The sequence below is a fragment of the Lolium rigidum genome, chromosome 4 (genome assembly GCF_022539505.1).
Source record: "Lolium rigidum isolate FL_2022 chromosome 4, APGP_CSIRO_Lrig_0.1, whole genome shotgun sequence".
Taxonomy (NCBI): domain Eukaryota; kingdom Viridiplantae; phylum Streptophyta; class Magnoliopsida; order Poales; family Poaceae; genus Lolium; species Lolium rigidum.
Window position 1 is genome coordinate 236,503,533 of NC_061511.1, and position 17,160 is coordinate 236,520,692.

Sequence of the window (17,160 nt, forward strand, 5' to 3'; positions counted from 1 at the left end):
TGATTATAAGGATTCTCATAGGACTTTTAGACTAATCGTAGCAGGGTTGTTTGATTTGCAGGGTATGTAAGGATTGCATTGCACTACATATTGATTAGAATGTTTTATATATATGTAATCCTCGGGAAAAACTTTCCTTAGCTTTTTTATCTGAACAAGTAGAAAAGTACCCTACTATAATATAATGATATTTACGGGCAAGGAATTTTCTTATGCCTCTGAATATTATGCTTCAACAAGACAAAGCTTATTTTATATATTCATGCATTTTCAACTTCTCAAGGTATCCACATCTCATCATATTTGATTTTTACATTTTTAATCTTCTTTCGCATTATTGAAATCCCCTGGATATAGATAAAACACTATTGTTACATCCAAAACCTCTGAACATATATCAAGAGAGGAAAATTGTAACGTTGGTCTGCACAAACTTTACCTTTGGATTCAGCGAGTGTATCCGAGTAGACTAAGGTCGTTGTTTGAAACTAAAACGGTACGATAATTTTAAAAAATGAGGCTACAAGTCATTTGAAATAATACCATGCTTAAATAGGAATGGGTTACAGGAAAAATATATGATAAATAACTAGATGAAACTGCTTGAATGTTTGGAATGTCACTGAATCGCAAATTAGTTTTTTCTTAGAGCATTTCTTAGAGAATTTACGCTGCCTATTCGATAATACCATCGGAAACATATTTTTAACATTTTAGTTTAAATTATTTTGCTCCACTTGAAAAGAATATAGAAGTATTCCAGCGTGCGAGTCACAAAAGCGAACTATGTTGTTTTAAACGGATTCTTCTGGAATAGTGTAACTAAAACAACATGCCATATCAAATAGTCTATAAACTTAACTAGCCCCGTGCATTGCACGGGTTGTTGACTAGTTATCAAGAATTTGGATTTGGGAGAAAAACCTTTTTTTGTTGGTACTTTGTGCCATCATAAAAAGTGTTGATGGTTTGGTTTATTTGTGGAAACTTTGCTCTCTTGGGAGTTGGTTATCTCATTCTTTTGATTTTGGGTTTAATTAGCTTCTTATAATGAGATAAGTCTTTGGAGTCAATCTTGTGTTAATTTGATTCATTGATATAATTTGGACAACCATTCTTGATTTATTTGGTATTTTGTCCAAATTGTATCTTCCTTTGGTTCTTGAAAGTATTGTGCACGCTTATTTAATAGGGATTTCTATTTTCGTGCCCACGGGTCCTTAGTTGTGCTCAGTTTTCTCCAGCTCCTTAGTTTTTCCTCAGTTTTACCCAAGCCTTTGTCTGAAACCATCACACGTGATGTAACGGCCGGTTGCCCGGCGGTTGACCGTTATCTTCTGACTAGTGGGGCCACGTAGAGCCCGCAAAGACACGTCAGACCATCCATCTATGTTTGACCGTAAGCATCGGTGTATCCCTGACCAAAACGCGCGCGAGTGGGGCTTCGGTATATCGAATGACAAGTGGGCCATGGCGCTGATACAATGGGCAATACACGGGTAGGAATAGATTTTTAAACGGAGCTCTACAGCGATGGCACGGAGGAGGTGGCCTGCGGGGTGCCGAGATGAGATCGACGTCCACAAAGAACTGCATGAGGCGAGACCAGACACAGTAGATAGATATGAACTAGACGCGTTTAACCATGCAAAGAAGAGAAGAAATGGTCGAAGACATCGACGACTACATCAAAACTTTGACTGACCGTGTCGGACACGAACGCGAGCAATGTAGAGAAAACTAGTGTCTCTCCTTTCTGGCGTGTATAGATGTGTGCTAGAAGAGTGTGGTGGCGAAGGGAAAGACCTCGCGGTGGTCCGTGGCGTCCAGCATAGCGGGCGGCGTGGCCGTGCCCACAGCGGCGTGCATGCATGTTCGGCATTGGCATCAGCATGTACGTTCGGCATTGGCCTCGGCGATATCTCTGGTGTGTCAGTGATCGAATGAGGGGACGGGATTGACGGTGCATCCCGACGGTGACCTAGCAGTGGCGGCGAGCATAGTCGTTCTGACCATGCCGATATCGGCATCGGCATCGTTTGGAGGCTGTGGTGCTCGAATCAAGGTGGGATTTGTTTTCTTGCACGCCAAAAGTGATTTGAAACAAGTTTCGTGTTGAAGGTTAGGTAACGAAAGTTTGTAACTAGGGACCCTTGTAACTAAGCCCAAAATTATACTAGCGCCATGGTGAGGTTCTTTTTGATAGAGCTATACGGTTGGGCAAACTTTTTTGACACTTTTTAGATAGGGTTCCTTGTTGTTACACGTATGGCATCATGTATGGCAAATTTGGGGTCATTTGGAGATGTTCGAAAAAATCACTTTGCTTAAACGCATGCCGTTTCGTCTCACTTCGAAACCAGCTTTTCTAACAAGGTGATTTTTTCTACATTCTCTAAATGACCTCAAATTTCATACAGCTGATCTTCTATACATAGATAGATAGATTGTTTCGTTTTTACATTTTTCGAACTTTTTATTTCCCTTTATAATCCCCAATTGATTTTCAGATTTGGTAACAAGTTATGGCATAATGTATGGCATCATTTTCCCCCTAAATTTGAAATTTTGTGAAACTTTCCCTTTTAGATATTCCTTGTTGTTATAGATATGGCATCATGTATGCCAAATTTGGTTAGGTCTCACTGAAACCAGCTTTTGTAACAAGTTAGGTTTTTCGACCTTCGAAAAGGGATTTTTTTGCGTGAAAAGTAATGGATACAACAAATCGGTGATGGTTTATCATTTTTTGCGTGAAAATTAATGGCTACAACAAATCGGTGATGGTTTATCATTTTTTGCGTGAAAATTAATGGCTACAACAAATCGGTGATGGTTTATCATTTTTTGCGTGAAAATTAATGGCTACAACAAATCGGTGATGGTTTATCATTTTTTGCGTGAAAATTAATGGCTACAACAAATCGGTGATGGTTTATTATTTTTTGCGTGAAAATTAATGGCTACAACAAATCGGTGATGGTTTATTATTTTTTTCGTGAAAATTAATGGCTACAACAAATCGGTGATGGTTTATTATTTTTTTCGTGAAAAGTAATGCCTAAAAGAGTTTATAATTTTTAGCGCGTGAAAATGAATACAGAAAACCGCCCTTTAGCATACTTAGAGAGTGGAAGGTAACCGCCGACAGAGAGAGAGAGGGTTATCCTGCCCGTTAAATCATACGATCAACGGTCGGCGGGCACGATCCGCGTGATATGGGCTAGACCAATCAGAGCAATGTTGCACGTCTGCGAGAATTTGTGGAGGGAGAGGGCAAAACTGAGTAGTATCAAGAAACCAAGGGCACCTGTATAATAAACAGACTAAGGGATTCAAATATGAGATTTAAAAAATGGAAAATGCGTGTTTTGTACAATGAAACCCATCTTGGCCTACCTCAAACTATTTGCAATACAAATATACATGAGTGTGAGAATTGTGGCCTCATTTAGACAAAGTATGTTTTGGGGAAAGCTGTTTTGGGAAGGGCTTATTGTGGAAAACCATGCACCTTCATAGCTACTAGGTGATTTGAGAAGGCCTTTGAGAAGTGGCAATTTGTGGTAAAACTTGATTTATCTATGACTTATCTATGTTTTGAGAACTGGCAATTTGTGGTAAAGACTCCATGAGTATGTACCACTATTTTTCGGAATTTTTTGCACATTAAATGACTCATTTAACTAGTTAATCCCATTTGTTGACTGTCTGTTGACCAGCCACTTGAGGGTAAAACTGAGCATATTGCACTAGCCAGTATTAGCACTCAAGGGGAAAACTGAGCACACAAAAAATGCTAGTATATGACTCGAGGTTATATCTGAGTATATCTAAATTTCCAGGGTTAGACTCGAGGACGCGTGTTGCGGTGCAGAAATGGAAGACGTGCAATTGTTGACGCGTAGACGCGGGTCGCGGTGCAGAAGTCGAAGACGTGCAATCGTGGACGCGTGTCGCATTGCGAAGTCCAAGCCGTGCGGACGTGCGGCGGTGGACGCGTAGGACGCGGGTCGCATTAACCACCCCTCGCCTTTATAGACACCTCCTCCCACTATCTCTCGTCACTCTCACTCGCCCACGCAACGACGCCTCTCTCACGTCCCATCATCTTCTCCAAAGCTCCCAAGCAAAAAACCCTCTCCCTCTCCCTCTCCTCTGCCGGCGAGATGGACAAGGAGAATGCCAATCCCATCGTCGACGGCGCCGTCGGCTCCAAGCGCGACGCCTCCCTCTTCGACGCCGTCCCCTCAACGGACGTCGCCGCCGCCGCCACCGGTGCATCGGAGGCTGCTGCCGCCGGTGGCAGTCAGATCCCGCCGGGATTTGACCCGTATGAGCCGGTGCCGTACGTCCGTCCCCCGAACCCCTACGACACCTTCCTAGAGGACCCATGGAACGAGGTAACTACGGTTTGCTTCCTTTTTTGTTTCCCCATTCCTTTTTGAACCCTATTTTTGCTGGTGTAGATGGATCTGTAGATGGATGAGTATTGGGCTAATATTTGCGCCGATTTTATTCCATTTTGTTTTGATCACTTCTTGATTTCCTTTAAGATTTGGGGTTCGGCCGTTCGGTAAATTTATGCAAGTAATAATTGGATCTCAATCGGTTAATTTATGCAAGTAATCATGGGATCTCAATCAGTTATTTTATGCACTAATCAAAATATATCAACCGTTTAATTTTGCAAATAATCTGGAATGTGTTCAAGTTCAGATCTAGAATCTGTTTCTTTGCCTATGATGAATCGTTGGGCACAAATTTTTACAGGGAGGGTTCAGCGAACCATTGCTATGTACAAATCTGTTGTGCATGAGCTTTGGTTCGCCTACACCTTCCCTGTAGATATATAATCATGCCCACTCTAACTGAGGCTGACTCTGTTTTTCCTAACTTTGTTATCATGCACGTTCATCATCGTTGCAACTCATTCACTCATAGTTTCTGGTTGATATGGATCAGATGTCTGGCAGCGACGTCGGCAGCGACGACGAGGAGGAGGACGTCAAGACTCGCCAGTGTCTGCGGAGGCTGCGGAGTCGGCCGATACATCTCCTACTTCGCCAAGGGTGTGTACAGGTGCCCCTTCGCACCGGGAGACTCGGCGCCACGGACTTCAACTGCCTCGTCACGCATGCCGAGAACATCGGCAACACCTTCCCCAAGGTCGGCACGACGGTGAACGTCTACTCCTTCCGCGCCAAGCACGGGCGCTCGGCATGCACCTCCGCGAGCATGCGGCGGGTGGAGATCTCCGCCGGGCGCATGCCTCCGCTCAAGCCCAAGGCTCCCAAGGGGAGCTACAACAACAAGTGGAGGGAGAGCCGGATGGGGTAGGCGGAGTCTCGGACGTGTCTGCTGCTGCTGCCTCCCATTTTGTTGTTGGGATCCCTTTGTTGTTAGCTAGGGATCCCTTGTTGTTATGTTGTTAATATGATGGTCTTGTCAAGAACCTCGAACTCTGTTACTATGTTGGCTGCTTGTGTATGCAGCTTATTATCTAGGGAGGGATCCCTATTATCTATCCCTATTCTACTATATTTTGTTGGTATTTGTTTTCTCTATTTACTATGATTGTTAATTTATCGTACATTACCTTGGAGATTTGCTTCTAGATTTAACTACATACATATGGACCAGAGGGAGTACTAGATTTTCTGCCATATTGGGCAAACAACGAGGGCCAAAAGACACAAATAATTGAAGAAATACAGAAATGCAAGCTTCTCTAGATTTGATACTATTTTGGTGAAAAGGACAGAGAGAAAAAGGGGAAAATGTGCTCTTAATAATGCCAATTTGGGGCCGAGAGAGACAGAACCCAGCTCCTGCTCACGTGCAACCAAACGCGGTCTCGTCCTGTCCCACGCGACGCGGCCCCACACGTGACAGAACGGTCAACTAAACGGGAATCCTGCCGTCTGAGCTGCTTCTGCGGGTTTCAAACAAGGGCTTGGGGAAAACTGAGGAAAAACTAAGGAGCTAGGGAAAACTGAGTACAACTAAGGAGCCAGGGGCACGAAAATAGAAATCCCTATTTAATATATGTATATCTTATGGCATGTGATACTTTATTTGATCTCAAATATAGGGTAAACTCCATCAAATCCTAATTTGTCTAAGATGTGCATGAAATTCAATTTCATATCTATATGCACATAGTTTTGTGGAGTTTGTCCTATATGTTGTAGTATGTCTAACTACTTCGGACCCAATTAGTTTGGGGACCATATTGTACTTACCTTTGTGTTAGGTACAATGGAGATGCATTGAATGCTTGTCTCACACTTAGGAAGAAGTGGGGACACTCAATGGTAATTTGAGGCAAGGTAGGATGATCAACAAACTCATATCTACTACATACACACCAATACTATCTCGGTAATAAGTATCTTCTCATGCATATTTTTCTAGCATCCAACCGTGTGGTTGCATCTTGGCATGAATCTCTTGATTTGCAAATATTATGCTTCTTACAATTTTTTAATGAAACCTCTTTATTGCAAATGCAAGTAAATTGAGATGAGCACATATGTTGAGAAGTATACAAAATCATGCTCATGATTCATCCATCCCAACTATGCCTATCTAGCAATTTTATTGCATATCAATTCCTCAAGCCTCTCACATGTGCAATATCGATGAAATTAGTGTAAATTGAGTTATTTCTTTTGGTATCCTCGTTTGTGATACTTGTTGTCTTTCTCAAAGCATCCCAACTATCTTCTATCCCTTGTTGATATTTGTGATGTATTTTATGTGTTTATGATTGAAGTTCATGAATGTACAATAAGATAAAATTGAGCCTTTGGCCATGCTATTAAGAAAAAAAATCTTATTGGTATATTGCATGACTTTGTCTTTGATATCATGCTATATTTCTTGTGTATCTATTTTGTGTGTGCATGTTTCTTTGTGGATAAACATCTTCGTGATATTGCCCACTTAGAGAAACTTATACACATAAGAGATGATACATCTCCATTTGATATTTTTTTATTTGTTGCATGTTGATTGGGCATGCTAAAGCAATATAAATCATTGAAGACTATGATGATGCTTTTTTCTCATCCTTGTAATAGTCTTATAATATGCTTTGTCATACCTTTCACATATCCTTTTGGTTGAGCCCTTTATTATGGTGCCTCTTACTTATTGCTCAACTAATTTATCGTTGCAAGTGTTAAGCTTAATTTTCTATCTATGATCTATTGCAAATGTGTGTGTTTTAAATGGTAATGAGGGAGTGAGGATTCCATGTTATGCATATTGTATTAAAATGCAACATTTTCATTTATGCATGTACCTTGGAGAGCTTCCTCATTTTATTTAAAACACTATTTTGTGGTGATCATTAGAGTTTAATTCACTTGGTATCTTTTGTTTTGAATGATATTATGGGAGTGATGATCCATGTTTGCGCACTTTATACTCCAATGCAAATTGTCTATTTTTGTGCATAAATCTTGGGAAACTTCCTCATATTATTTAGAGCAATCTTCTTGATCTTATCATAATATCTATCTTTCTTTTGGTATCTTCTTTGTGGTTCATTTGGTTGCTTGCTTCATTTGTTGAAGCTTCTTCACTTTGTTATCTTTTTGCAATTTTTGACCCTCTCTATAGTGTTATTCCTTCCGAATATTCGTCATTTAATATGTGCATTTGATTCCACTCAAATTATGAGAAATGCACATGGTATGGTGGAACTCTCACTATATTGGCCTTCTAAATTTTTCACCCATTTCGGCAATTGGCGCCAATGGGGAGAAATTTGGAGTGTTTAAGGGAATTTGGTTATGTCGTGGCTTTGTGCTTAAGCATGTGACTTTCTTGCATTGCATCTTTTTGCTTTGCATAGTTGAATATTTAGAGGAAACTCCACTAGGCTTTGAATGCCAATGTATGCAATGAAATTCAAGTTCATTCACACATGCATATATTATGGGGGAGTTAGCTCTATGTATTCAACTTGTTTGTTACTTAAATTTCTTATATAAACCCTCTCAAAGAGATTTTCATCAATTACCAAAATGGGGGAGATTGAAAGTGCATGGAGCCCCCATGTGTGGTTTTGGTAATTAATGACAATCCCTATGGACTAATGTTTGCATTGAGTTATATTTGTAGGACATGTCCATAGGCAATGCTTGAACCATATGTTGGCTTCAAGATTGCAATAAGAAGCAAATGAATAAGATCAAGTGTCAAGTATGTCTTGAAGATGAAGATGAAGTGAGCCCTCAAGTTTAACTTGAAGACATCAACGATGAATAATGAACAAATGAAGTGCAAGTTAAAGATGAGCCAACTCGAAGAGATCATATGCTTGAAGCTTGCCATCCATATGATGATCATGGATATGTAAATATGCACCGAAGAATAAGCTCTCCCATGGTGGAATATGGGGGAGCAATCCACAAGACTTCGTCAACCAAGCACAATCAAGAAAGGCTTCCATCTTGTTACGGTCAAGATCGTCATCATCGAGCTCAAGAGGAACACACAAGGTTAAGGTTTTCTTTTGATAGGGTTCCTTTCTTACCGGTCTCATGGTGTAGTTGGATACCAGTTTATAGTTTAGTTGACGTACTATCAAGAGCGCTCTCGAGTGAGTAAATCGATCGTATCCTTCGGAGAGCTCAAACCCTTGCATCCTTGCATCATTTTTATTGGTTGTTATTTCAATTTTATCCATGTCATGCTTTAGAGCTTGTGCTTATTCTCATGACAAGCTCTAGTACATCAAGAAAGGTTTTTGGACGGGCAACTTGTTGCATTTTCGAGGTTGTTGGTTTTACCGGTATGTCTTTTTTAGATAGTTAAAATCTTTCATTATTTATTTCTATCCTACCTTACTGGAATATGATGGTTCCCTGCATGATCTTGTAGAGCTTGTTACTAGCTTCAAAACGATCCCAAGATCATCAAAATCGGAGTCCGGACGCAAAAGTTCTTCAAGTTTCGGTGAAGCAGTTTTTTTGGCCGGAAGTTCCGGTGGCCGGTACTTCCGCCCTATTTCCGGTGAACCACGCAGAAATCATACCGGGAGCATCCCGGGGGCGCCCTACTTCACCCGGAAGTTGGCCGGTACTATCGGGGGGCGGAAGTACCGCCCCAAATGACCGGAAGTTCCGGTTCTGACGAGTTTTATGCATAACGGGAAGATTTCTCTTGCCCTATTTAAGGGGGTCTTCTTACCCAATGTTTCTCATCTGTTAGAGCTTGTTTTTGCCCCATTGTTGACCTTCTTTGAGCTTGCTATCTCCCTCTCTCTCCCATGAATCTTGCATCTATTTGAGAGAAATATAGAGGAGATCTAGATCAACATCTTCACCAATCAAATCCCTCTCTTTGTGAAGGGAATCCACTAGATTTAGATCTTGGAGAAATTTGGTTTTTCTCCTCCTATTTGTTCTTCATCTCTTATTCCCCCAATAGATTTTGTAGCTTTGTTGGAATTTGAGAGAGAAGTACTTGAGCTTTTTTTGGTGTTCTTGCCATTGCATTTGGTCCATCGGTTTGAGTTCTCCACGGTGATTCGTGGAAGTGAAAGAAAGAAAGTTTTTACTCTTGGGTTCTTGGAACCCTAGACGGATTTGAGGCCTTTGTGGCGATTTATTGGGAGCCTCCAATTAAGTTGTGGATGCGTGCCCCAAGCTTTGTGTAAGACCCGGTTTCCGCCTCGAAGGAAATCCCTTAGTGGAACCGTGACCTAGGCCTTTGTGGCGAGGGTCACCAGAGAATAAGGTGAGGCGCATTCGTGACGCTCGGTGTGTGGTGTCACTACCGCATCTTGGGGTGAGGCCTTTGTGGCGTTGGTGTGCATCGAGCAACAACACCTCAAGGTGAGGCCATTTGTGGCGTTCGGGAGCACTAAGCCACCGCACCTCTCTAACGGAGATTAGCACTCGCAAGAGTGTGAACTTCGGGATAAATCATCGTCTCCCGCATGCCTTGGTGATCTCTATACCTGAGCTCTTTACTTATGCACTTTACTTTGTGATAGCCATCGTGCTTGAAGTTATATATCTTGCTATCACATAGTTGCTTGTATTGCTTAGCATAAGTTGTTAGTGCACATAGGTGAACCATAATATATAGGCTTTGGACTTGATAAAGTAAACACTTGTTTTATTCCGCATTTGTTAAGCCCATCTCGTAAAAGTTTTAAACCTCCTATTCACCCCCCTCTAGGCGACATCTGTGTCCTTTCAATACTTGAATCCACCACATGGACTACAAGTAATACCTATGGATTATTCCTTCATATAAACTCAATGAAAACATTAGTTCAGAGGGGTTGTCATTAATTAGCAAAACCACACATAGGGGCAATGTACCCTTACAGAAACAATGATATCGTCAATATAAATAAGAAGCATCATTTGAATTCCTAACTTGTTAAAAAAACAAGGAGTTATTCGCCTTGGAGGGAATAAAACCAAAGGTGTGAAGTTTGGAGCTCAAACGTGAGTATCATGCGCGAGGCGCCTGTTTTAATCTATAAATAGCTTTGTCAAGTTCGCAAATATAATTTGGAGTAGCGGAATAATGAAAACCTGTTGGTTGTTTCATGTAAACATCCTCTTCTAGAACATCATGAAGAAACACGTTCTTCACATCTAGCTGCCTTAAACTCCAACCTTTGGAAACAGAGATTAATAGAACAAGTCGAATTGTAGAAGCCTTAACAACATGAATGAAAGTATCCTCGTAATCAATACCATACCACTGTTTGAAACCTTTCGCAACAAAACGAGCTTTGTATCTGTCAATGGTACCATCAACATTTTTCTTGACACGATAGACCCAATTGCAATCAATAACATTTTTATTTAGACTTGGTGGTACAAGATGCCAGGTGTTGTTGGCAACGTGAGCATCATACTCACCTTGCATAGCATGCTTCCAATTTTCATCAGAGAGAGCCTCATGTAAATTCTTAGATTCACCTGTAGATGTTAACAACCGCTAGCGAACTGTACCATCAGTACGAACCTTGGGTAGACGAGTGTGAGGCTCAACAGCAGAAGGGTGTGTAGCAGACACCGGTGTAGAAGATCCTGAGGGGACAACGCTGGAACCTGATCCGGTCACACCAGCGCCTAGCGCAGAAGAGATCGGCTTATCCCGTATCATGGGCGCTAAGCTCGAGGAGGACATGGATCCGATTGGAGATTTCATCGCATGAGACAGCGACTAGCGACTGGGCGCACGAGCGGGATGCGGGTGGAGATTCCTCGGCGTGTGGGGACCGGGTGCGTTCGGAGGAGCGCGTCACGAGCATGTCCTGGCGCGGTGTGGACCGGGTTCGGGCGGGAGAAAGCCGCGCGGACAACGTCCAAGCAGGCGGGGACCCGGATGATGAAGACTTGGCACCAGGAGAGTGGCGTGAGGCTAGGTGCGCGGCAGAAGTTCCTTCAGACGCCGACTCCATGCAATTCGAAGAGGATTCTGGGAGCGAATCAGTTTTGGGATCACTGCTGCCTTGTTCTGTAGCAGGATTTTGATATGTAGCATCATTTGATGTGTCGTTTTCACTAGTATTTCCAGAATTTTGAGGAGAATCCACATCAACTGATGATAACCCCCAAGTGCAGGGGTTCATCGTAGTACAATTCAATGTGGAAGTGGGGTATCGTTTCGCAGGAGCAAGAAGGAAAAACTAATATTCCCTACAACTAAATTGTCACAAGTTTCAGTTGATTTTTCCCTAAATAATTTAATTGAGTTGTGGAGGTTGCCATTGAAGCTAAAGATCGTACGAGGGGCACATAGCTGGCATGAAACTTTCTCTTTTCGATACCCAGTTTTTGTTTGGTCTGATCCTGCGGCTCGAGATAACGGTACTTCTAAAAGATTCGAAGGTGTAGGTTGGAAACATACTTTTTTTCCGTTGGATTTCTTTTAGATGGATTTCATTGCGCATTTATTATTTTTAGTGGCTATTCACTCAATCAAAAGAGAAGGTCATAATGATGCGGGAAAATAAATTGCAGCAAAAATAACAATGTAAAGTGTTCCAATCCTCTGCAGACAAGAGGACACGACAAAGGTTTTCTCTTATAGGAACAATGGACATGGGTTCATGGGTTCACTCAATCCTCCCTCTCAATCTATCGGTACTAGGAAAAGTCTGTAGGTGGAAGAGCTGTTGCCGGCGCGCCACATTCTGCATGCGCCGGTGGCATGTGGTGCCGGCGGACCACCTTTCGGCCGCGCCGGCGATGCAGGTCTAGTGCTGGTGCACTAGCGGAAACGACGCGCCGGTGACAGTTCCTGGCATGGGCTCGCCCGATTCGGGCCAGGCCCAAGAATCACTGCCGGCGCACCAGCCCAGGAGCGCGCTGTCGGAAATTTACTATTGCCGGCGCGCTCCTGGGCTGGTGCACCGGCAGTGATTCTTGGGCCTGGCCCGGAGCAGATATAGCCGGATGGGCTATATACTGCCGGCGCACCCACTAGTAGGAAAACCCTTATAGGCGAAGCTTAGTTCTGTGGCGCACCCCTAAAAATGCGCCACAGAATGTTATTCCGTGGTGCACCGTTCCTGGTGCGCCACAGAAATAGCTTAATTTTGTGGCGCACCAGGGAACCATGCGCCACAAAAACATGGTGGGGCCCACACCCTGTCACGCCCAATCATTGGTTTTACTTTTTCTATGGCGCACTTCACTTGGTGCGCCACAGAAATAACGTATTCGGTGGCGCACTGCTCTCAGTGCGCCACAGAAATAACCTGTTCTGTGGCGCACTGTCGCAGGTGCGCCACAGATATAACTTCTCCTATATCATGACGTACCCCTCCCTCGCCCGTATACCACTCTCTCCCCTCTCCCTACTGCCCCGCGCTGCCGCCTTCCATGGCGAGCAATGCCGTCGCCGTCGTCGCCGCCGCCGCCTTCCTCCGCGAGGGCCGCATGCCGCCACGCTCCACCCATCCCCGCCACCAGCAGCACAAGCCGCTGCGGCATGGAGGAGGAGGGGCCGGCGCGGCGTCAAGGTGGAGGAGCCGTCGCCGCGTCAAGGTGGAGGAGCCGCCGCGACCTCCACCCCTGCCGTCGTCGTCGGTGAGCTCCTCCACAACTGCCGTCGTCGTCGGTGAGCTTTCTCCCCTCCCCTCCCTCTTCCTCTCCCGCGCGAGCACAACGTGCTCGACGAAATGTCGTCGTCGTCGGTGATGCCCTGGTTCGATCCCCTCTTTGAATTTGATGCCCTGCAAGTTTAGGGTTCATAGGAATTTGATGCCCTGGTTTAGGGTTCAAAGCAAAAAATGAAATGCTACTGGCTCATTTGATGCTACTGGTTCATTTAAATGCATGAAATGCTACTGGTTCATTTGTTGTGCTCAGTGAGATTAACTGTTAATCTTGATGGCTTATTACTACTGGTTCATTTATTGTGCTCAGTGAGGTTAACTGTTAACAATTTTCTTGATGGGTTCATAGGAATTTGATGCTACTGGTTCATTTAAATGCTTGTTGTGCTCGATCAGTGAGGTTAACTGGTTCATAGGAATTTAAATGCATGAAATGCTACTGGTGGGCTTGTATACATACATATTTATAGTTGCTCTTAGTTGGCACGGGATTAGTTTTTCGGACCCCAAGTAATTCTCTCGTTGGGATTAGTTTTCCGGACCCCAAGTTTTCCGGACCCCCGATGATTTACTTGATGGATTCTTGTGAGCTTATGGTATGCTACTATGCTTATAATGCTCGATTAGTGGGGATGCTTACTGGATCATGTGCATATAGTTCATATAGTTCCCTAAAAAGAAAGAATGCTCCCTGGCCAGATGCTTGATGTGTTGGCTCAGCCAATGATGCAAAGGCTGAGGCAAAAACTTGGATAAGAACAGATACTAAAATGTGTGATTTAAATGGAATGCTTATGATGGTATACTAAAATAGAGATATTCACATTAGGGAATCATGTAAATGAATGCCACTTTGGTATCCATTGAAGAAAATGGGAAGTTTCTGATGGTTTAAAAGACTAGGTGATGCTAGGTTATTAAGTTGGCTGTCAAGGTTGGTTTTATCTGGTTAACTTGGATAGGCTATGTGTTCTTGCTTACTTATGCATATCCATCTCTACCGGATTGACTAGCTCAGGCTTGGCCTCTCTCTTGCCAGACATCACTTGGTTACTACCAAGTGATGAATAATCCCTTATGGTACCCCGATGACCCACAAGTATAGGGGGTGTATCGTAGTATCTTCGATAAGTAAGAATGTCGATCCCAACGAGGAGCGAAGGTGTTGACAAGCAGTTTCGATGAAGGATTCACCGTAAATGCTCACGGACAAGTATTCGGGGGGTTTTGATGTAACGGATGAATAAAGTACGAGTAAGTAAAATGCGAGAGTAACAATTGCAGCGAGTGGCCCAATCCTTTTTAGCACAAAGGACAAGCCGGTTTGTTTACTTATAATGACCAAACGTTCTTGAGGACTCACGGGAATTTAGTCTAGTGCTTTCGCTTCATGTGGCTAAATAATCTTCATTGTTTTGATAAGTGTTGTGTGGGTGAACCTATGCTAATGCACCGCCCTTCCTAGGACTAATACATACTTGTGATTATACCCCTTGCAAGCATCCGCAACTACAAGAAAGTAATTAAGATAAATCTAACCACAGACCTTAAACTCGAGATCCTGCGATCCCTCCTCGCATCGATATACCAACGGGGGCTCAGGTTTCGTCACTCCGGCAACCCCGCAATTGGCAAACGAGTACAAGATGCATTCCCCTAGGCCCATAAATGGTGAAGTATCGTGTAGTCGACGTTCACACGATACCACTAGAAGAATGACACCACAACTTAAATATCATAACATTGAATACTACTCAACCATAATTCACTACTAACATTTAGACTTCACCCATGTCCTCAAGAACAAAACGAACTACTCACGAGACATCATATGGAACATGATCAGAGGTGATATGATAATGAATAACAATCTGAACATAAACCTTGGTTCAACGGTTTCACTCAATAGCATTGATACGTCCAAAACGTATCTACTTTCCCGAACACTTTTGCTATTGTTTTGCCTCTAATTTGTGTATTTTGGATGCAACTAACACGGACTAACGCTGTTTTCAGCAGAACTGTTCTGGTGTCTCGTTTTTGTGCAGAAATCCAACTTTCAGGAAAAACCTCGGGATTTTGACAGAAGGCCCTATTTTCCCAGAATACTGACGTAGCTAGAAGGACAATTCAAGTGGAGGCCCGAGGGCCCCACACCATAAGGCGGCGCGGCCTAGGGGGGGCCCGCGCGGCCCTATGGTGTTGCCCCCTCGGCCGGCCTCCGACGCCCTCCTTCGGACTACTTATTCGCCTCGACCTAAAAACGCACGGGGAGAAGTCGAAGTCGCGAGAAACCCTCCAGAACGCCGCCACATCGCGAAACTCTGTCTCGGGAGCCTGAAGTCTCCGTTCTGGCACCCCGCCGGGACGGGGAATTGGAGGAGATCATCGCCGCCATCACCGCCAATGCCTCTCCATCAACCAGCCATGTTTCCCCCATCCATGTGTGAGTAATTCCCCCGCTGTAGGCCGAAGGGGATGGTAGGGATTGGATGAGATTGGTCATGTAATAGCATAAGATTGTTAGGGCATAGTGCCTAGTATCCGTAGATGTTACTTTTATGATATTGTTGCAACTTGTTATGCTTAATGCTTGTCACTAGGGCCCGAGTGCTATGATCTCAGATCTGAACATGTTATTGATTCATGAAGATATTCATTGTTTATGATCTTACCTGCAAGTTGTATACACATGTCGCTGTCCGGAACCAATGGCCCCGAAGTGACAGAAATTGGGACAACCGGAGGGGATGGTAGTGATGTGAGGATCACATGTGTTCATGGAGTGTTAATGCTTTGCTCCGGTACTCTATTAAAGGAGTACCTTAATATCCAGTAGTTTCCCTTGAGGCCCGGCTGCCACCGGCTGGTAGGACAAAAGATGTTGTGCAAGTTTCTCATTGCGAGCACGTACGACTATAATTGGAACACATGCCTATTGATTGATTAGTACTTGGATACCGTTTTATTATTATCTCGCAAATGCCTCGCTATGATTGTTACATGAGTTTCTCTCATCCATGCAACGCCCGTCATCCGTCCCCGTGCCTACGATATTTTAATCCTGCTGTTTACTAAAATCACTACCGCTGTCTTTGTTACTCTCTGCTGTTATTTCACTACTGCTACTACTATAAAACTGTTACTACTCGATAAACTCTTGCGAGCAAGTCTGTTTCCAGTGTGCAGCTGAATTGACAACTCCGCTGTTAAGGCTTTCAAGTATTCTTTGTCTCCCCTTGTGTCGAATCAATAAATTGGGTTTTACTTCCCTCGAAGACCGTTGCGATCCCCTATACTTGTGGGTCATCAAGACTATTTTCTGGCGCCGTTGCCGGGGAGCATAGCTTTATTTGGAAGTTCACTTGGATTGATATTGTTCGCTGCAAATTCTCCATCATGGGTAAACCTCGCAATACTAAGGTCGCCATATTACCATCCACTACAAGAAAAGGTACAACTCTGAGTACCTCTGCTGCTCTTGATTCACCATCTGTGATAAGTAAACTTGTTTCACTACCACAAGCTTCAAATGCTGGTACTTCTGCTGAATCTGAAAATTCCTCTTATAATATTGATGATGCTTCTGCTGTGCTTGATGATAGTGGTTCATTGGGAACTTTTCTAGATGCTACAATTGCTAGGTCTAGACAAATTGAAAATACCGAAACTCCTGATGTTACTACACCTGTTAATTCACCTGAACTTGAATACTCTAGTGATGATCTTGATGAAGATTATGTGGAACTTGATGATGATTTTATTGAAAAATGCAATGCTACTACTGATGCAAGAAAAATTTAAAAGTTGCTTGCAGAACATACTGTTAGATATAAACTGTCTCCTGATCCTAAATTTGCCACATCTCCTATAAACATTAAGGATAAAGATTATGATTTTTCTCTTGATCTATCTCATATAGCTATTGTTGAGAAAACACCTTTTTGTGGTACTGAAAAAGAAAGTGTTGTTGAACACATGATTGAGTTATCTACTCTGAGTAGCTTGTTTTCTAATGATGTTAAGAAGCGTACTTACTTTGTTGCTAAAATCTT